This window comes from Trachurus trachurus (assembly GCF_905171665.1).
Source record: "Trachurus trachurus genome assembly, chromosome: 23".
NCBI classification, from domain to species: domain Eukaryota; kingdom Metazoa; phylum Chordata; class Actinopteri; order Carangiformes; family Carangidae; genus Trachurus; species Trachurus trachurus.
The window spans coordinates 19992989-20015004 of NC_139912.1; positions in this window are offsets into that span (position 1 = coordinate 19992989).

Consider the following 22016-nt stretch of genomic DNA (forward strand, 5'->3'; position numbering starts at 1 on the left):
GCTACATGATGGAGCCTACATTTTGCTGATACAGTACACCTGGTCTTTATAAATATTTAAACATTTATCAATTTCACTCATCACAATCATTTAATACATTAGATTTTTTTTAATTAACTTCAGCACATCAACACATCACATTATCATTATTCATTATTCAGTCATTCCGGTTTTGTTGTGGGAAACAACAGAAGAGGGGTCGAAGCCGGTTGAGGAAGCGCCTCACTCTCTCCCTCACAGACGAGTTGACGACTGAGTGCTCCGTCACAATCACCACAGGTTCAAGAGGAACTTGTGTGTTTGGTTCACTGGAGGCTTCAGGCTCCTTCTCCTGGAACTGTTCCTCAAGGAGCTCCTCTGTGACCTGGACCTCTGATGCAGGTGTAGCAGGTGGTGTAACTACAACAGAATCTGGTGCTGTAGTAACTTGTGGCTCCGCCTCAGGGCTGGGATCTCTGCTGCCGTCCTCTCTGGCCTCAACTTTGGCTGTAGCTTCAACAGGTTGTGGCAGTAGAGGTGTCACCACAGCAGCAGTGTCTAGTTCAGTGGAGTTGTCCATTTCAAGGCTGGCTTCTTCGCTGCCATCCTCCCGGGTCTGATCTTGGGTTGATGGTTCAGCAGGGGATGACAGCAGGTTTGTCAGCGCAGCAGTGTCTGGTTCAGAGGAGGGTTGAGGGTCCAGGTCCAGGCTGGATTCTGCACCACCATCCTCCTTGGCCTGGATTCCTCTGCTTCCCTCCACAAACTCCATATTCAACTTCTGGACTACAACAGAATCTGGTGTTGTAGTAACTTGTCGCTCTGCCTCAGGGCTGGGATCTCTGCTGCCGTCCTCTCTGGCCTCAACTTTGGCTGAAGGTTCAACAGGTTGTGGCAATAGAGGTGTCACCACAGCAGCAGTGTCTAGTTCAGTGGAGTTGTCCATTTCAAGGCTGGCTTCTTCGCTGCCATCCTCCCTGGCCTGATCTTGGGTTGGTGGTTCAGCAGGGGTTGACAGCAGGTTTGTCAGCGCAGTAGTGTCTGGTTCAGAGGAGGGTTGAGGGTCCAGGTCTAGTCTGGTTTCTGCACCACCATCCTCCTTGGCCTGGATTCCTCTGCTTCCCTCCACAAACTCCATATTCAACTTCTGGACTACAACAGAATCTGGTGTTGTAGTAACTTGTCGCTCTGCCTCAGGGCTGGGATCTCTGCTGCCGTCCTCTCTGGCCTCAACTTTGGCTGAAGGTTCAACAGGTTGTGGCAGTAGAGGTGTCACCACAGTAGCAGTGTCTAGTTCAGTGGAGTTGTCCATTTCAAGGCTGGCTTCTTCGCTGCCATCCTCCCTGGCCTGATCTTGGGTTGATGGTTCAGCAGGAGTTGACAGCAGGTTTGTCAGCGCAGCAGTGTCTGGTTCAGAGGAGGGTTGAGGGTCCAGGTCCAGGCTGGATTCTGCACCACCATCTTCCTTGGCCTGGATTCCTCTGCTTCCCTCCACAAACTCCATATTCAACTTCTGGACTACAACAGAATCTGGTGTTGTAGTAACTTGTGGCTCCGCCTCAGGGCTGGGATCTCTGCTGCTGTCCTCTCTGGCCTCAACTTTGGCTGAAGGTTCAACAGGTTGTGGCAGTAGAGGTGTCACCACAGCAGCAGTGTCTAGTTCAGTGGAGTTGTCCATTTCAAGGCTGGCTTCTTCGCTGCCATCCTCCCTGGCCTGATCTTGGGTTGGTGGTTCAGCAGGGGTTGACAGCAGGTTTGTCAGCGCAGTAGTGTCTGGTTCAGAGGAGGGTTGAGGGTCCAGGTCTAGTCTGGATTCTGCACCACCATCCTCCTTGGCCTGGATGCTGGCTGCAGGTTCAGCAGTAGGTGATGGTGGACCTTCAACCTCAGCAGAGTTTGTCTCTGGATTGCTGATTTGCTGCTCCTCAGGCGTTTCAACTTCAGGTATCAGAAGAACCGCTACTTCACGGCTCCTAGGTTGAAACATTTCGCAAATGTGCCTCGATGCAACATCTGCTATTTCAGTCAGCAGAGCTGGAGAGAAGTTCTTGATGCTGCTCACCAGGACATCAAGTGTCCACATCTGCCTGATCTCTGTCTGGATGGACAGGACCATGTCGTCCCTGATGGAGCGGCTGCAGTCGGCCTGATGTCCCACAGCGGTGAGGACATTGCAGACACGGTCCAAAGTGGCCTTGGCGACACCAACAGAGAGTTTGCTGAGCAGCTGGGAGGGCATGTTTAAGAGGGCTCGAGGGGGGAGCACCCAGAAGCCCTGCAGGACTCTGGGAACCACCTCTAGCACCACTTCCTGTGGACACAGCAGTTTGGAGCCGGAGGCCTCCACATCACACAGGATCTTGGCGTATGCTTGTGCCATGTTGAGGATTGTATGATGTCTGTGGGTTGAAGACAATAACATTCAAATTACAACCACTCAGAAAATCACAGACATATTCAAACCAATTTAGTTTAGCTGTCCATAAATAATGTTACCGGAAATTAGGAGGCGCAGCCTCTGGGGACTTGAGGAGCATTCTGGCCTCAAATTCAACATCCCTCATTTTATTACTGACGTTCACTGCCCACAACTGAAACAAAAAATTAGTTATGAAATGCAGTTATTGCATAAATCGAGATTAAAATGGACACGATATGATAAGTATCTATCTCTAGTCGTCTCTGGATTCTTGTCTTACCAGCGTCAGCAGCGGCCTGGCTTCGTCCTCATCAAAGCTCTCCAACTCAAACTCCCAAAGACTTCAAACACACACAAACAGAAACTTTAGCTTCTACTTTGTATCACTACAGACAGACTGGTGTGACGTGAGAAGAGCTGAAGATGCAGCGGTGGACTGTGTTTAGGTATCGGCTACTCACCGCTCTCTCAGAGTACTTTTGCTCTTCTCCAAGATGAGCTGGATCATGTCTTCAGCAGTCACCCAAGATGGGATCTGGTTTTCCTGCTGAAGGCTCAGGAGCTCCATCATAAGTGCAACCTGGAAACCATTGAAGAGCAATGTCACCTCTAAGCAGGACAACTCAAAGTTCATCAGGATTTATCTGGTGTATCTGTGTCTGTGTGGATTGTGAAGGATTGCACTTCTTACTTGACACTTGTAGCTTTTAATATTCCAGCAGATTTGAAGAGCCCGATCATAGATTGGTGTGTCAAACAACACCTGTTCACCAAACAATATCATGTTAGTCATCAGCTTTAACTTGATGAAACACACCTGAACAGTCTAAGTCCAGTAGAAACAAACCAACAAGCTGTCTTACCCTGATGGGTCTGTAGATTCCTCTGCTTCCCTCCACAAACTCCATATTCAACTTCTGGACTACAACATAATCTGGTGTTGTAGTAACTTGTGGCTCCGCCTCAGGGCTGGGATCTCTGCTGCTGTCCTCTCTGGCCTCAACTTTGGCTGAAGGTTCAACAGGTTGTGGCAGTAGAGGTGTCACCACAGCAGCAGTGTCTAGTTCAGTGGAGTTGTCCATTTCAAGGCTGGCTTCTTCGCTGCCATCCTCCCTGGCCTGATCTTGGGTTGATGGTTCAGCAGGGGTTGACAGCAGGTTTGTCAGTGCAGTAGTGTCTGGTTCAGAGGAGGGTTGAGGGTCCAGGTCTAGTCTGGATTCTGCACCACCATCCTCCTTGGCCTGGATGCTGGCTGCAGGTTCAGCAGTAGGTGATGGTGGACCTTCAACCTCAGCAGAGTTTGTCTCTGGATTTCTGATTTGCTGCTCCTCAGGCGTTTCAACTTCTGGTATCAGAAGAACCGCTACTTCACGGCTCCTAGGTTGAAACATCTTGCAAATGTGCCTCGATGCAACATCTGCTATTTCAGTCAACAGAGCTGGAGAGAAGTTCTTGATGCTGCTCACAAGGACATCAAGTGGCCACGTCTGCCTGATCTCTGTCTGGATGGACAGGACCATGTCGTCCCTGATGGAGCGGCTGCAGTCGGCCTGATGTCCCACAGCGGGGAGGACATGGCAGACACGGTCCAAAGTGGCCTTGGCGACACCAACAGAGAGTTTGCTGAGCAGCTGGGAGGGCATGTTTAAGAGGGCTCGAGGGGGGAGCACCCAGAAGCCCTGCAGGACTCTGGGAACCACCTCTAGCACCACTTCCTGTGGACACAGCAGTTTGGAGCCGGGGGCCTCCACATCACACAGGATCTTGGCATATTCTTGTGCCATGTTGAGGATTGTACGATGTCTGTGGGTTGAAGACAATAACATTCAAATTACAACCACTCAGAAAATCACAGACATATTCAAACCAATTTAGTTTAGCTGTCCATTAATAATGTTACCGGAAATTAGGAGGCGCAGCCTCTGGGGACTTGAGGAGCATTCTGGCCTCAAATTCAACATCCCTCATTTTATTACTGACGTTCACTGCCCACAACTGAAACAACAAATTCATATGAAATGCAGTTATTGCATAAATCGAGATTAAAATGGACACGATATGATAAAATATCTATCTCTAGTCGACTCTGGATTCTTGTTTTACCAGCGTCAGCAGTGGCCTGGCTTCGTCTTCATCAAAGCTCTCCAACTCAAACTCCCAAAGACTTCAAACAAACACAAACAGAAACTTTAGCTTCTACTTTGTATCACTACAGACAGACTGGTGTGACGTGAGAAGAGCTGAAGATGCAACAGTGGACTGTGTTTAGGTATCGGCCACTCACCGCTCTCTCAGAGTACTTTTGCTCTTCTCCAAGATGAGCTGGCTCATGTCTTCAGCAGTCACCCAAGATGGGATCTGGTTTTCCTGCTGAAGGCTCAGGAGCTCCATCATAAGTGCAACCTGGAAACCATTGAAGAGCAATGTCACCTCTAAGCAGGACAACTCAAAGTTCATCAGGATTTATCTGGTGTATCTGTGTCTGTGTGTACTGTGAAGGATTGCACATTACCTGACACTTGTAGCTTTTAATATTCCAGCAGATTTGAAGAGCCCGATCATAGATTGGTGTGTCAAACAACACCTGTTCACCAAACAATATCATGTTAGTCATCAGCTTTAACTTGATGAAACACACCTGAACAGTCTAAGTCCAGTAGAAACAAACCAACAAGCTGTCTTACCCTGATGGGTCTGTAGATTCCTCTGCTTCCCTCCACAAACTCCATATTCAACTTCTGGACTACAACAGAATCTGGTGTTGTAGTAACTTGTGGCTCCGCCTCAGGGCTGGGATCTCTGCTGCCGTCCTCTCTGGCCTCAACTTTGGCTGTAGCTTCAACAGGTTGTGGCAGCAGAGGTGTCACCACAGCAGCAGTGTCTAGTTCAGTGGAGTTGTCCATTTCAAGGCTGGCTTCTTCGCTGCCATCCTCCTTGGCCTGGATGCTGGCTGCAGGTTCAGCAGTAGGTGATGGTGGACCTTCAACCTCAGCAGAGTTTGTCTCTGGATTGCTGATTTGCTGCTCCTCGGGCGTTTCAACTTCAGGTATCAGAAGAGCCGCTACTTCACGGCTCCTAGGTTGAAACATCTCGCAAATGTGCCTTGATGCAACATCTGCTATTTCAGTCAACAGAGCTGGAGAGAAGTTCTTGATGCTGCTCACCAGGACATCATGTGGCCACGTCTGCCTGATCTCTGTCTGGATGGACAGGACCATGTCGTCCCTGATGGAGCGGCTGCAGTCGGCCTGATGTCCCACAGCGGTGAGGACATGGCAAACACGGTCCAAAGTGGCCTTGGCGACACCAACAGAGAGTTTGCTGAGCAGCTGGGAGGGCATGTTTAAGAGGGCTCGAGGGGGGAGCACCCAGAAGCCCTGCAGGACTCTGGGAACCACCTCTAGCACCACTTCCTGTGGACACAGCAGTTTGGAGCCGGGGGCCTCCACATCACACAGGATCTTGGCATATTCTTGTGCCACGTTGAGGATTGTATTATGTCTTTGGGTTGAAAACAATAACATTCAAATTACAACCACTCAGAAAATCACAGACATATTCAAACCAATTTAGTTTAGCTGTCCATAAATAATGTTACCGGAAATTAGGAGGCGCAGCCTCTGGGGACTTGAGGAGCATTCTGGCCTCAAATTCAACATCCCTCATTTTATTACTGACGTTCACTGCCCACAACTGAAACAACAAATTACATATGAAATGCAGTTATTGCATAAATCGAGATTAAAATGGACATGATATGATAAGCATCTATCTCTAGTCGACTCTGGATTCTTGTCTTACCAGTGTCAGCAGTGGCCTGGCTTCGTCCTCATCATCATCCTCATCACAGCCCTGCAGCTTATACTCCCAAAGACTTCAAACACACACAAACACAAACTTTAGCTTCTACTTTGTATCACTACAGACAGACTGGTGTGACGTGAGAAGAGCTGAAGATGCAGCGGTGGACTGTGTTTAGGTATCGGCCACTCACCGCTCTCTCAGAGTACTTTTGCTCTTCTCCAAGATGAGCTGGATCATGTCTTCAGCAGTCACCCAAGATGGGATCTGGTTTTCCTGCTGGAGGCTCAGGAGCTCCATCATAAGTGCAACCTGGAAACCATTGAAGAGCAATGTCACCTCTAAGCAGGACAACTCAAAGTTCATCAGGATTTATCTGGTGTATCTGTGTCTGTGTGGACTGTGAAGGATTGCACTTCTTACCTGACACTTGTAGCTTTTAATATTCCAGCAGATTTGAAGAGCCCGATCATAGATTGGTGTGTCAAACAACACCTGTTCACCAAACAATATCATGTTAGTCATCAGCTTTAAATTGATGAAACACACCTGAACAGTCTAAGTCCAGTAGAAACAAACCAACAAGCTGTCTTACCCTGATGGGTCTGTAGATTCCTCTGCTTCCCTCCACAAACTCCATATTCAACTTCTGTACGTCACAATACAGAACAAGCCAAACTGGCAAAGCAACAAAACGAAAGTCCACAACGGTCGATACGACAAAAAGGCTGAGAGAACAACGTGGTTGATCCTCTTGGCACAAAGTGAGACTGAGAAACTGAGCTCAGACTGGGTGGTTTTGGGTTCTAAAGTGGAACCCTGTTTGTGAGGTCACAGTGTCACTGTTCTGAAGCTGCTCCCACATTCTGCTCATAGGTCATCAGGGAGGTACATTCAAATATAAACAGTAACACATTTATTTATAGATAGAATAGAATAGAGAATAGAGAATACTTTATTCATCCCTAGCAGGGAAATTCAAGTTAGTCCAGTAGCTCACACAACACAGTTTACATGGACAGTTTCAATCGGTTTCAGAAAGGTTTGGGAGACCAAACCGATTGAAAATACTTCATGTAAACACCTCAAACCGTTTCAATTACACCAAACCGGTTGCAGGGCTCCAGACTGCGACTAAATGGTCGCATTTTGCGACTAAAAGTTGATACAATGCGAGTACATTTTTCATCTACTCGCGCATGTGCGACCAGTAAATTTGCCGATTTTTTTTTTTTTAATGACCACTGTGATTGGCTCATCATGTGTGAAAAGAAACTTGTGTTTCTCTTCTCTACATCTCGGAGCGGAGGAGACGTCTTTCCACAGCAGAGCTCCGTGTGAAACAGCAGGAGACACACAGACCGGTGACCTGCACGTGTGTGTGTGCTGAACATCACCCTCGATATTTTTTTTTCTTCCGACGGCTCGCTACAAACCTTAAACATCCCATAATATGCTCGCGCTCTCAGCAGCGGTACTCAAATCGTCACAAGGCAACGAAGCAGGTTGACTCGCGCTGCAGAACAGCGCTGCACAGAGCGGTTCCCATACGGAAACGATTATTGATTGATTGTTGATCGATAGATTTTTTTTTTTGGCCGTGCGGGGGAGCGGGGGTGTTGACGAGTTTGATGCCAAGGAGTCCGTGCACATGTGGCTCAGTCAGGGTCAACAGACAAGGAGGCCAACAAGGGCTGGCCTACACAGGCAGGCACCTTATCCCCCATGAGGAGGAGGAGGAGGAGGAGGAGGAGGAGGAGGAGGAGGAGGAGGAGGAGGAGGAGGAGGAGGAGGAAGGGGGGGTGGGTTCTAGGATGAGTTCACCACAAGTGATGTGTCAACGTTAACTTTATATTTTCAATATTTAAACTGTTTCACAATAAAACGTGAATTTAAAACATTATAGTATATGCATTTATGCAATATTTATCAGTAATATAGTGAAAATTAGAGGAAAAGTGAAAATTTACTTTGCAAGTCGATTTCGGTGTGCGCCCCTAAATTTTTTGTTTGCGCTCCTAAAATTTTAAGTTAGGGGCCACTGTGCTCCTAGTCAAAAAAGTTAGTCTGGAGCCCTGGGTTGAAATTCCAACCAGATTGAAGGGGGTGGTTTAAACCTTTTCTAAAGAGATCTGTCTGTCATGTATACACTTGAAACGGGTTGATCCCTGGCTGTGTTCGTTCAGGACTTCAGGACACGCTTGAGCACGTACGAGCCGTGCCTGCCTGGCTGTCACTCAAGTGAAAATGTCCGTGTAATATGGGAAAATGTTGAGCAAGAAATTTCATAACGGACTGGCGGGTCATACGGAAGTTCTGTTTCCACTTGGTGTCCGAAAATTCATGCAGAGAGAGGAGGAGGAGGAGGAAGCGGTGCGCCGCCGGTGTTGTGCCAAAAAGAGACTACCTGCCCGGGCAGTCGTTTTTCTGCAGGTAGTCTCTTTTTGGCACAACACCGGCGGCGCACCGCTTCCTCCTCCTCCTCCTCTCTCTGCGTGAATTTTCGGACATCAAGTGGAAAGACGCTCTCTCTTCTTTTCCTGCTAAAATTAGTAACATGCCACGCTGCTGTTTAATACAGAGAAATATTATAACAGCAAAGACTGCGCTCAACAAACGATGTATTTCGGCACAGCTGTAGCACTTCCATAATCAATACTGTTGTAACCATAGTAACCAATCACTCACGGCTGCGGGCACATTCGAAGCGTTTGTTTCGTCGGTGTATGTAAACACACCCAACCAGTTTACTTTGTAACCCATGTATACGCTCAAGCTGAAATCTTCAAATAGATTGATTTAAACCAAACCTTTCTGAAACCGTTTGAATTTGTCCATGTAAACGTACCCAATGACAAAAAAGATGAACACAAAAATACATTTTAACAAGTGTTATATAAAACGATTGCAGCAGGAACAAATGACCTCTTCAATCTTTCAGTTCTGCAGGTCAGGGAGATGAGCCTTTTGCTTCGGCTGCTCCTCTGACCTGAGAGGGTTTTGTGTAGAGGGTGTTGGGGGTCACCCAGGATGGTCTTCAACTTACACCCCATCCTCCACTTAACCACAGCCTCTACCAGCTCCGCTCCCTCCCCCATCACAGAGCTACATTTTTTGATGAGCCTGTCTAGTCTGTTCCTGTCCCTGACCTTGATGTTGTTACCCCAGCAGACAATAGCAAAGAATGTAGGCACTTGCAATGACAGACTGATAAAACATATGCAGCATTACATTACATACATCAAAAGACCTGAGTCTTCTTAAAAAGAAGAGCCTGCTTTGTGTCTTTTTGTACACATAATTTGTGTGTACGGACCAGTCCAGCCTGTCATCAAGGTGTACTCCAAGGTACTTGTATGACTGAACCCTCTCAATGTCCACCCCATCCACAGTCACAGGCCGTAAGGATCTTTTGGACCTGCCAAAGTCAATAATCATTTCTTTGGTCTTTGATGTATGCAACAAGTTGTTCTTGTTGCACCAGTCTGTGAACGCCCCCACCAGGTCCCTGTAGCCTATTCATCTTCCTGTCCCTTCTTCACACATGCCACTATGGCCGTGTCGTCAGAGTACTTCTGAACATCATGTAGGCCTGGGACGATAATCAATAAATCAATTAATCGCACGATAAATGAAAATGAACTCGATAGTTTTTCCGGCCTCGATAAATCGCCATGTGCATGCACGTATTTGTTTTCTTGGTCTCTCCCTCCAACCAGGCTGGATGACAAGAGGCTTCACTCTGTGCATCGGTCTCAGCACCTGGGCCGTTTGAAGAATGAAAGGAGTGAACCCTCTTTTCAGTCATCCAGGATCTTTGTTTCCCAGAATGCATTTGGCAGCAACCGGCAGCGCTAGCTGTAAAGCTAAGCAGCTAAATGCTATTTTACCGTAGTTCTTGCTGCAGCGCTGTTAACACGTCACTTTTTTTAAGTTTTAATATTTTTTCATGCCAGAAAGTCACAGTTTAGATCCCCAGTCTGTGGTCAGTTTATCCACATATCGCCTGTTGGGAGATTTCCTCCGGCTGGTTTAATACTTTATAGGAGATAAATGCTGGTCTCATTGATGAAATCTTACATCTGTGGAAGACACATTAGTTTGTTTGAATGAAAAGTGAAGCTTCAGGTATAATGTTATTGGACAGAAGAGCTGCACTGCACTGTTTATTATTTTTTGTTTATTTTATTTATTTAGGATAGTAGCTATATAAGTTCTTGTCATTCCAATTACAATGGTTAAAAAAAATACTCATGAGAAATAAAAGTTTATCGCATTTAAAAGGGTCTACTTGCATTATTATGAAATATTATATTAGTGGTTAATTTGTTCTCAAAAAAATGTGTCAATAATATCGTTTATCGTCAATAATTTGTGGGACAATATATCGTCCAGCAAAATTTATTATCGTCCCAGGCCTATGAACATGGCAAGACTCAGATGTGGATGTGAAATCTGCAGTGAAAAGTGTGAAGAGGTAAGGTGAGAGCACAGTACCTTGTGGTACTCCTACACTGCTCACCACTGACTGCGTTTACATGCACTTCAGTACCCCGATTTCAATCGGGTTTTTTAAAGACCGGGTAAACCAAGAATAAATATGTGTTTTAAGTTTATAATACCACAGGAAAATAGATTATTAACCACTCTGTCAAATTTGGAGGTCTAAAAAAGTCGTTAAGTATATAAAATTCTGCATCAAAGTTGTCAATAAATGAGCAGTTTTCTCTGGTTCAGAACGGTGGGGGCGTGTCACGATATGGTTGTGCTGCAGGCAAAGAGACCACGCCCCATGGCAGCAGAGCTGGACTTCACTGACCGTCTCTGATACACAACCTAAACGTGACCTCAAACACACTCCACCACACACCCCAGTCCTCAGCACCGACGCAGCTGATAAACCTAAAGGAAATATTTCTTACCTTCACTCTTGGTGTCTAAAACAGTCCCAGCAGCAGCCATCCAGCTGCAACAGGTTATAATCCACCATGCTGCTCCGTTTACATCTCATTACCGGTCAGCGTCTTTCATCCATTTGCATTGTGTGAAAAAAAAAAAAAAGTTTTTAGCTAACGTTAGCTTAGCTTTAGCTTAGCTTTAGCTTCAAGTGTCCTGACAGGAGAAGCAGTAGCAGAGACAGTGAATCATCTCTGGACCTGGTACCGAGTCCAGACCCGGTCCAGACCGCCCGGCGCCGTGACACACGGCGTCCGAGCTGAGCAGCAGCCGGGTCCCGGTGGGAGGAGACCGGGGGAAACAACACGGTGGACCGGGAGGCTACGGCTGCTACCGCGGCTAAAAACTTTTTTTTCTCTTTCACACAATGCAAACGGAGGAAACGGGCAGACCGCGAGTAACGATCAAAACGGGAATAATATCGATCGGTGGATTAATAAACTGTTAGTGCTGGATGACTACTGATGCTGCTGTCTGTTTTAGACACCAGAGTGAAGGTAAGAAATGGTTTGATCAGCTGTGTGTCCGCTCGGACGTGTGGTGGACTGAGACCACGGCGGAGTTTTTTTTTTTTTTTTTTCTCTCTCTGTGTTTTCTGTCCGTGATTGTACAGTATGGCTGCTCTGGTCTCCCGTGTGTGTGGTTGTTTGGGGGGAGTGGAGGCTGTTTGGTCGGACAGTGTGTTAATGAGGGAGACTCTGTCAAAAGACGGTGTTGCTGCTGCTGCTGCTTCTCTCTGTGTGTGCGTAACGTTGCGAGGGGTGTGTGACCGGGGGAGTCAGCCTCTCTCCCCGCGGTGACGGCTGTTTATCACGGTGTGAATACGTTAACGTTAGCGCTGTAAACTCCTTATATGAAGGAACAAGACAGTAGTGGTCTCCCCTGTGTGTGTGAACATGAGCTACGTTTAGTTAGCTGGCTGTTTCACGTGTTTCAGCTAGACTGAAGAGCAAGTGGGACGGAAAACCTCTGAAGTTAGTTGGCTGAATGTATTTATATGTAGAGCAGAGCAGGGGGCGGGATTATGTAAGTATGACCGCTTTACGTAAAGCGGTCATCGATTTAAGCCCGCCCATTCTAAACCTGCACACACAGTCTCTGAGGCCTAGCTCCTCAAGGAAATGATGAATGGGAAAAATATTTTTTACATGTTTTGAGGGACACATTTAAGGCCTAATTAATATGATAAGAACAAAAATACTGAATTTGGTTTACCCGGTCTTTAAGTACCCCAATTTTGTGTTTGTGCATGTAAACACCATTTCCCGATTCCAGAAATCGGGATAAGCTCATATCCCGACTTTGAGAAACCCGTTTTGACCCATTTTGCTGCCCGGAGAACTCCAAAAGAAACCAGGATACTGGAGCATGTGTGGCAAGGTGAAGAGGGCCCGGGCGGGGATTGAACCCACACCTCCCGGGCAAGAGTCATGCGCGCTTGCCAGTCATCCAAAGGGACATCCCTTTGGCCAAGTAGCCAGGGCACATGATCAATTGGAGGCATAGTGACAGGACCCGTCAACTGTCACATCTCTCCCCCTCTTTTCACAAGCACGTCCTCGTGCTTCCGCGCAGGCTGCCACACATTAGGAATCCATGGACCCACCCCTAGTGCTACATGGATCCTGCCAACAACGCCAGAATGTGGCAAGGTGAAGAGGGCCCGGGCGGGGATTGAACCCACACCTCCCGGGTAAGAGTCATGCGCGCTTGCCAGTCATCCAAAGGGACATCCTTTTGGCCAAGTAGCCAGGGCACATGATCAATTGGAGGCATAGTGACAGGACCCGTCAACTGTCACACATGTAAACACAGTACCCCGATATCTGAAAGCTGCTCAGCCAGCTGACGTAACCGTTACCATAGATACGTTACGTAACAAAATGGCGGCGACAACAAGAGCGCATTCTGGAGCGACGAGGAGACTATTACATTTTTTTGTTTGTTTTTTTCATGCGAGAAAGTAACTGTTTAGTCCCCCAATGTGCGGTCGGTTTATCCAAATGACGGCTGTTTACAAGTTTGCTACGACGTTTTTCGGAGGAGTGAAGCTCTCCGTGTGTGAGCTGTGACCGGGACATCACAGAGACAGCAGCCCCGTCTCCTGACGTGCTCGCCGGCCAGACTACTCCGTCACCTCAGTGGAGAAGACGGTCGTTAATTAACTTACCCGTAGGTTTTTAGATGTTTAGTGCCGGCTGGTTATATTCTTTTTAGGAGATAAATGCTGGTTTCATTGATGAAATCTAATAATTGTGGCAGTTGCCTTAGTTTGTTTGAATGAAAAGTGAAGCTTCATGTGTGTATTGGAGGAGCAGCGCTGGAGGCTCTGTAGCCTAACGTGTGTACAGAAATCACCACTTTTACATCAATAAATGCAAGTTTTACAATAAACCGATCAGTCTGCATTACATTTTCTTTTCTTTTATGAAGTTATATAACATGGCAGCATTTTTAATTTGTAAATTTTCTGACCTACATATTTCCTAGTAGGTGCGCTTCCTGTTGTAAACAATAAACATGGATGAAACACACATACGCACGTAAGACGCAGTAATCAGAAACCGGGATACTGTATTTATCATGTATACAGGGATACTGAATAACCGGGTTTCTCTAAGTTCATGTAAACACCATACCCCGAATTTGATCTACTTAAAAAACCCGATTAAAACCGGGGTACTGAAGTGCATGTAAACGCAGTCACTGTGTCTGACATGGAATTCCCCAGCCTCACATACTGTGGCCGCTCTGTAAGATAGTTATAGACCCACAAGATGATGGTTGGATCTACACCCATCTTCTCCAGCTTTCCTCTCAGAATACTAGGTTGAATTGTGTCAAAGGCACTGGAAAAGTCTAGAAACAGCAGTCTCACATATCGCCCAGGTTCATCCAGGTAAGAGTAAATCCGATGCAACATGTAGATCAGTCATTCCCAACCTGTGGGCCGCGGCCCCCTGGTGGGCCGCAACGGTATTGCAAGTGGGCCGCCAAATCATTTTCAAAATAGTATGATTTTTGTGGAAATATTTTTTTAAAGATATTATATGTATAAAAAATAAGCCTGGGCGATAAAACGATCTCTAATCGGGACCGCGATTATGATTATCAGCTATGGACATGTTTCCTTGATATCACACGGCAGAAATTAATGCGACAGCTGCCTGTCAGTCTGCTGTCTGACACACCGCCGCCTGTCGCGACTGTGTAGTAGCCTAGAACACGGTGCGTGTGGAGCGGTACATGAGACGAGTCCGACCCGGTCTGTTCGCCTGTGTCGGGTCGTCATGTGTTTGAAGCGTTGCACTGGACACCCAGCAACGTAGGCTACTCTGATTAGTGTTGGAGGCGGAGGGTTAAGTGTCCAGTAGAGCAGCAGGTCAGTGGGGAGACAGAGGAGGCTCCAGCAGCTTCATGTTGCTGCTGTGAGGAGTAGAGCAGAGTGCAGCCAGAGCAACGTGATGTCACTCCGCTAAGAAAGTGGAGGAGAAAACTCCGAATGTAAAAAAAAAAAACTCCGAATGTGGAAACACGGAGCTGCTCGTGTTGTTTATTCTGCGGTAACACGTCTGATGTTGACTGGTCTATGGCGTGAAGAACATGCGCTAGGCTAGATGCAGGGTTGTGTGTGTGTCAGCGCTGTACACAGGGCCGCCCCTGCCTACACGCAGATCACGCACAGTGCGTAGGGCCCCGCGGTCCAATAGGGGCCCCGTTTTGCACAAAGGATGCGCATATGCACAGCCGTGGTGCGCGCTACTAGATCAGCTGTCAGCGCGAGGCAGGGGAAGAGGGAGAAGAGACCTCTTTTTTTGTAATCTGACACCGAACGCGCCGTCACGTGTCGATCTGACCAATCACTGGTCAGATGCGCTGCAGGCACTTGTCAAGCAGCTGCAGGTGAAGACGTGATCATAGCTTCGAAAAGAACGAGTCAGGCGCGAGCAAGAGGGGAAAAAAGCAAAACAAGAGGAAACTCGTGCTTCTCTCGAAGGTGGGTATTTGTTGAAGTTAGTGCTGGGCTGTATTAACGGCGCCGTTAATGTCCGTTTGGTATCTCCAATATTGGCGTCTTGTAATTGGTAAAAGGGTTAGGTTTGCTTACTAGCATGCCACCAACATGTGATCACTTTATGAATAGTTTTATTATGATCTCTGACCCTCAAAACATGGGTCTAGACACCTTATTTGTTCAGTTATCTGCAATATTGGCTGAGATATAGTGAAATTAGGTTTTTTCAATAATGGCGGCACTAATATGCATAAAAATGATACATGGGACATTCTGACAACTTTTTAACATAGCTCATCATTTTCTACACATTTTTTCCAATCTAGAAACACTGTTTAGAATATATTTCCAGGGGATACCCCCCCTCTTCCTACTAGACTAAATACAGAACATCTTGAAAAAATGGCCGCCATTTTGAATTTTTGCATGGCCAACATCTTTTTCCCAAAAAGTGACCCTTAGAGAGTATCTGTGCCAAATTTCATGCTTTTATACCAAAGTGAACGATTCTCTTGAAATATGCAATTAATCTGCTGCACTATTAGTCTATTTCATTTTTACATCTCAACACACAATCTGCTGCCTCTGGGTGTCTCTTAATCAAGACAGTGTTGGGTGATGTAATGAACTAGCCTGGGATTATGGGAGTTGTCTTCTTCGGGTTCCTTCAGAGTGCTTTTTTTTTTTTTTTACCTGGAGCTGAATTATCCACAGAAATCTCCTCCTCTCCACAACAGACCAGCTGAGTATAACCAGGAAAAACAGAATAAAGCAGTTTCACATTAGAACTCATTGATTCACCAACAGTCCAAACACAATGAGCAATACCATGATTAAAGTCAGATTACAATTAACAGATTTCTCTGTTTTAAGAATTGATAGAAAATGTAAGAACACAACATATAGAACACAGGTCACGTCATGTTTAGACATTTTATTGAGGAAATGTTGCAGATTTAATCAAGATATTTGAGCTTTGAGTGATTAACTTTAAGCATTCAATGCTTTCTTTATAGATGAAAATAAAATCCAGAGGACATTACATTTCCATCTAACCAGTTCACTGGTATATAACATGATCTCTGATAGGCAAGGTCGGTTGAGAGCATGTGACTGGATGCACTGCTGTATATTAACCCTTCATACATAATGCATGGATAGGCAACTCCTGATTTCTTTTCAGGGACTAAAGTGCCTTTCCAGGCATTTAGTTCAAGCAGCCGCTGTTCGTGTCTGAGGTGTGGAGCCGCCACCGACTCACATCTCTCATATATCAGTCCACCAGCGAACGGAGAATCCCTGGAGTCTTGGTGTTGGCGCTAAGCTGCGCCACATCTATGTGTTTCAATTAGAGTCAGACTGAAGGGCAGTGAAGGACATGATTTCTGAAGGAAAATGTGTTCAGTGTTGAACTCTACAGGGACTGCACACATGCACAGGACTATGTAGTGAGTGACAACTAAATCAACCGAACCACCCACTTAAAGGGGCCTCATATAGACCGGCTATTGATCTAAAGTGAACAGCAGGGACGGCAATCCAGTCACTCAGCGCTTTGTATGAATGGGTAATGTTTGTGTTTCAGTGGTAATGTGAAGGGTGTAGGAGTGGTCTCAACATATAAGGACACAACGTCCCCTGCTACATACAGTAAAGAGGATATTTTAATGCTAGCCAAATGGTTTTATTGATAAACCATCTGTAAGACACTGATTTTAACACCAGCTCCACCTGACCAGCTGCGAATTATCCACTGATCCATCATCATTAATGGAAGATTGGTGGTTAGGTATTAACAGGTTTTCTTTTTAAATCACCATGGCTTCTGGCTAATAGTCTAATACCTACCAACTACAACCTCTGGACTGACACTGATAATTTACCCCTCACTAGTGTTGGGAAAAGCAGTTCTTTAGAGAGTAGTAAATCACTGAAATCAGTTCATTAAAAAAGATTAGTTGAAATAAAAAAGTCCTCCCTGAACTGATCTGACCATTCATATTTCAGTTCACAGCTCAGCCCTGGGGCTCACATTCACTGAGTAGTACATCAAGTAAACCCGGGTACTCGAGTACCCAAGTAGGCAATCTGCTAATCGGTTTACAAATTAATACCCGGTTAACCTAGGATTTAAAAATGGCATGGTAGAGCACAGTCTAGCGTCGGATCAAACTACATAATCAGGTTTTTCATAGTGTTAAACAGTTTCGGGTCACACAACATGTTTTTTTGCTGTGTAAAAGCATTTTTGGATTGAGCCTCGAACTTTCAAACCTTTTACAAGAATCTGTGGTGGTTCCCTTGGGGTAAGCCGTCGGGAGGGAGACGATAGGTATCATCAAGTCTGTTAGAAAATTCTGAAACCTTCCGAGTTCAGTGTTTCCCACACATTCAGACAACGGACGATCCGCTACCGCCACAGTCTCCTTGAAAACCTGTGGGAAACACTGGAGTTATTTCCTGAGACGATGTGAGGCAGAGAGGAGCGTAGTCGCCAAAATGTAGTGTGGACTAATAAAGGCAGCCAGGGCATAAATATGCTCTGTCTGACGGAGAGAGCGCATTTATGAGTCATTCTATTTTTATTAAAGTAATCAGTTACTCGAGTAAGTAGTAAGTAACTCGGTTAGCAAATTACCCGAAATGGCCATCCCTAGCGAGCACAGACGTCCATCTCCAGACCTACACCCTGAGGCCTCTGCTCAGAGCCATGGGAACAGCTGAGGTTAGCTAAAATAAATGATCCTCCTGATGTTTTCAAAGTCAAATTGCTCATCCTCGTTCAGCGCCTCATAAACCTCTCACTTAGCCATGTAGCTAATGCGTCATGAGGATAATGTTTTACAAATGACAAATTTCATTTCCATCCCTCAGAGTGGGTTTTATCCCTTGTTTTATCATCTGAATTAAGAGCGGCTTGCCCTCCAACGGACAGTTCAGCTGAGGTAATTACTTCCATTAGCCCCTTTTCACCTGCTCCGATAGTCAAGATTCATTAAGCTTATCAGTTTATTAATCCACATGTAATTAAGTGCTGAGGACCCCCGGGGTCCTGCTTAACAAAAAGAATATCACCTGTCCTGTTATCAGCCGGTGACACTCGCCGAGCATGACTCTGTGTTCTGACTGACTTAAGAGAACAGTCAGACCGGGTCGCCGCCCTCAAACGCACGACTTAGTCTCAAGTTAGTGGAAACTTCTTGTTGTGTAGCCGAAGTTAATTAAAATATCTCCTGAGTTTGGTTTTAATTAAGAAATAAAAATGCACAGGTCCTCTGATTTACTTGAGCCAGGTTTTTATTTTCTGCATCTGACATAAGAACCAAGTGGGCCGGCAGCACAGCGACAGACTTGACCCTTGTCTCTCTATTGAGCCGTGCTGCAAACATTTCCTCTAATGCTGTAAATTATTGAAAAAGAAAAGTAAAATTCATAGGTCACCACAAAACAAACTTTCATGTTCCTTAGCAACACTGGCACTGCTGGTTTGTTTCACACAGTATCATTTGGATAATTTAAATCCTCTGGAAACATGGCTTTAAATAGTAAAAATTATATTATATATATTTATTATTATATTATATCAAAGTCAAGTGTCTCATTAAAGCAGAAGTAAGCGATCCGGTTGTTTTGGCTAATGCTGCGTTCCAGGCAGGCTTTTGAAACCGTAAATTACAGCTTCAAGTCACAACTTACGACTTTGTAGCGTTCCAGGCAACCCACTCGTGTTTTTCCGACCTGTTTTACCTGTGAAAGTCACTATAACGGCCACTCGTAACTTCCGACCCGTGAACTCGCACCAGATCGAACTGGTACGACTTCACAGGTCGGAAAAACACGAGTTACGGGTTGCCTTGAACGCACCATAACAGTCCTCGTCCCTACGTCACCACGTTCACGGCGTCCCTTGGCTGCACACACAGCCCTGCATGCCGTTCTCTCTCCTCATTGGATAAAAACTGTAGGATACGAGAAATGTTTTCTCCTCGGCTCAGAGCAGAGCAGAGGGACTGACAGACCCGTGTTTCGGTCCAAACACTCTATGTAAGTGATTGCTGTCGGAAGATATAACTATTTAAGACTTATATTAACACAATTAACATATTAACACAAATATAATACTTTAAGCATCCACAAAAGTCTGAGTGAAAATAACTATTCATTACGATTAGAAAACCTGGTTTAAAAACAACTCAGGACAGAGTGGGCGTGGCAGATAACTCTCTGATTGACATCTCCTTGCCGTGTATGTTTAAGCCCTCTGATGTTAAAAAAACAAAAAAAAGTCAGCTAGCATCACATCTGACACTGTGATTGGCAGTTTGTTGTGATGCTTCCCCAATTTGCGTAGGGTCGTGATCAGTCGTGAGCGATGATTGGTCAGAGTGATACTTAGTAGTGTTGCCAGTCTCCTGACCAAAGGCACGGCAAGAATTTATGCCAGTGTGATTGTTCAATCTGACATGGTGACCATCGTGAAAGACAAAAAAATTGTGTAGTCTGAACCGGGCCTTAGCAGTGTGAACGCAAACGTGTCCTGATCATATTAAAAGATTAACTTCTCTCTTGACGTCATCTGTCAGTCTGATTAGTTCCAACACAGTTTATAATGAACTGAAGTATCATAAACAACTCCTCATTAGCTGATTGTGACTGACTGAGCTGCTGGAGCTACTGTCGCTCTGATTGGTGGCCAGTACAGGCTCCATCCCTCCTCCTCCTCCTCCTCCTCCTCCTCCTCCTCCTCCTCCTCCTCCTCCTCAGATCACAGCATAGTATAAGTGACCAGCTCCCGTCTCCCTGTGCTGTGATTAGGTGATTGATTTATCCTCTCTGTGGCAGTAGAGGCAGGTTTTTTCCTCACATGCAATCATGCTGCTCACTCCGCTACTTCTCTTCTCAACACTGGTGGAAATTGAACTGCCGATCTTCCCACTATCAAACCCGTGTGTGTGTGTGTGTGGCTGACGTAGATGACAGGCCCATCACCTGCAGTCTTCACATCTCACGGCTGTTGGCTGGTGGTAATCCGGTTAACATTTTTTGCTGCTGAAGTGCTTTTAGCTCCAGAGCTCTCACCAGATTGGTCACGTGGATTCCTGCAGAGAGACAGACAGAGGTGTTTCAGGTTACAGCATCTGCACACAACTTACACTGTCCATCAGACTATTTGTCTGTTGTTATCTGACCTTATTAACCATTGTAACATAAGAATATTAATAGTATACACTTGGAAATACACAGGATGAACAAGCAATTAATCTGCAAGGTGCAAAGACAGTGAGCTACAGCATGTGCTATGTACAGTAGACTGTGTGGCACTCAGTGAAAAGTAAGGTATAAGGTTGAAATAAATCTTTTAAGTACAACTATGTGAACTCATAAATAACACAATCATCTTCTTCTGAATAAAATATGCTGTCTGAGGGAAATAGTAAGAGATGAAATGCACCCCTGCTCGATTCACTGCACTCTTTTTTTAAACATCTTTTTGCCTGACTTCCTCTGCTATGAACCATGACTGGTGGAGACTGGTGTTTAGGTAGCTAAAGCTGTGTAACTGACCTGGCCTCCTCTAGGATGGTCCTCTCCTCTTACTGCTGCCACATCAGCTTTGCCACAAGCAGGAAACAACAAACATGTCTTCCTCACTAGTAGACATTGTTTCCTGCCTGTGGTCCCTCTCCCCTTCCTCCCTCATCAGGTCACCTACTCCCCAAAGAGGCTAGAATCAATATTTTTGCAACATCACAGTATCAAATGACACTGTGAAAGCAACATGTCTGCCACTCCTCTCAGCTTTAAAGGGATAGTTCAACATTTTGGCAAATTGGCCCATTGTCATAATCCCTATAGTCTTAGGAGTTGGTTCGTTACCTTTAATTTTCGGTGCAAGCTATTTTTAGAACGGCGGAGCAGAGCCGTTTTGGAGTTGTTGGATTGTGTATAGAGGGTATGCACATGACGTCACGGTACTCGGAAGTCGCTGTGGAACGTCCACTGAGTGGCAAAAAGACGAGTGGCAGAGCCGCCAAAGTTTAAAAATGACGCAGTAACGAAGCGATTTTCTCCGAGCCCACACAAGTCTGACATGTCTAGCTTTGCCAGCATGTAAAGCATGCATGACCTAACAGAGCTGCTAGAAATCTTGAGGATACGTCTCACTTTGACCGAGTTACATTCAAGAACCTGTTCTCAATGACGGAAAGTAAATGCACTGGAACGGTGATTTTTTTTCGATGGATCAGCTGTGTTTACAGTTTCAGGTGTCATAGTTATGATGTTTAGACAGATAAATTAGTCCTCTAACACATCCTACAGTTTGACTGGTCAGAGTTTTTCAGAATAAAAGCAGCTCGTGTTTAAACGTCGGCAGGACGACAGTAACAGTTGTAATCTCGTCCTTCTGCACAATAACAGTGAGCCTGTCAGTCACTCTGCAGGTACCGCGGTCACACTGCATGTTACAGGATTGTCAGTGTCCGTGGAGCAGACGGTTTTGGGGAGCTGGTTGTCGATTCCTTTTGAGATATAATATATTTTATCCAGTTTATGAGTCCACCGCTATCCGCCAGCATGTTGAGGGAGGTTTGTTTTGCCACTCAGTCCGATCGAACGGGGCGTTGCCGAGGGCAACGTGACGTAAACGCATACCCTCTATTTGATGAGTTTGATGAGGGAAACCAAGAAATTCCATTAGCCTCCGTAGCGTAGCTCTGAGCAGCTCGCGGCTCTGCTCCGCCGTTCTAATAATAGCTTGCACCGAACCTACTCCTAAGACTATTATGGCAATGGGCCAATTTGCCAAAATGTTGAACTATCTCTTTAAACTAATTGTATGTGTCA